Here is a 676-nt window from a genome sequence, read left to right on the forward strand (position 1 = left end):
CACATTTGGAATAATGAATCGTTTCAAATTAATATCTCCCCTGTTTGGATAATTAATGTGGGACATAATTAACGAGGCCCTCCACTCTGAGTACTCTCCCTTGTAAAGCGAGCCTGACAAATCATTTTGTTCTGTCACTAAGGGTGTCCGAAGCCACAATGCGGCCAAAAGTCTTGAGGTTTAACGTACACAAAGCAAAATAAATGATGAACTGAGAGGCAGTGTTTTCTATAACAATAATGGAGTACTTTATGGCTCTTTGTCAAGCTGAAGTTTATAAAAGCCCTTGGCTGAGTGAGGCAAGGCCTCTGGAGTGGCTGTGAGCTGTTCATTACCCGGCAGAACAAGTGTGCCCTCAGACTGAAGAATTGCCTATTTGTGTTTCAACCGCGAGGGTGCTTAATGAAACACGCCAAAAGGAGCTTTTTTTCAGCACGTTGTTAAGATCTCAAGGATTTAATATATTGTTTTGCATCTTATTGTTTATAGATACACAGCCTTTATTTTGGAAGTAAAGCAAACTGATTAAACTCACTGACAGCTGGAATTCCATCCACATATTTTAATGAACACTTTGGGATATTGCATATTTAATGATAGATGGAAAACCAAGCTGCAAAAAATTCACACTATTCACATCTCTCTCTCTCTCTCTCTCTCTCTCTCTCTCTCTCTC

At 39.6% G+C, this 676-nt stretch overlaps 1 protein-coding gene across 1 annotated transcript in view; it reads right to left on the reverse strand.

The window, feature by feature from the left end:
* LOC107549767 (ephrin type-A receptor 3) overlaps positions 1-676 on the reverse strand; it is a 137,576-nt gene that overhangs the window by 117,087 nt on the left and 19,813 nt on the right. The window lies entirely within an intron of this gene.

This window comes from Sinocyclocheilus grahami, unplaced genomic scaffold, assembly GCF_001515645.1.
Source record: "Sinocyclocheilus grahami isolate Dianchi unplaced genomic scaffold, SAMN03320097.WGS_v1.1 scaffold380.1, whole genome shotgun sequence".
In the NCBI taxonomy this organism is placed as follows: domain Eukaryota; kingdom Metazoa; phylum Chordata; class Actinopteri; order Cypriniformes; family Cyprinidae; genus Sinocyclocheilus; species Sinocyclocheilus grahami.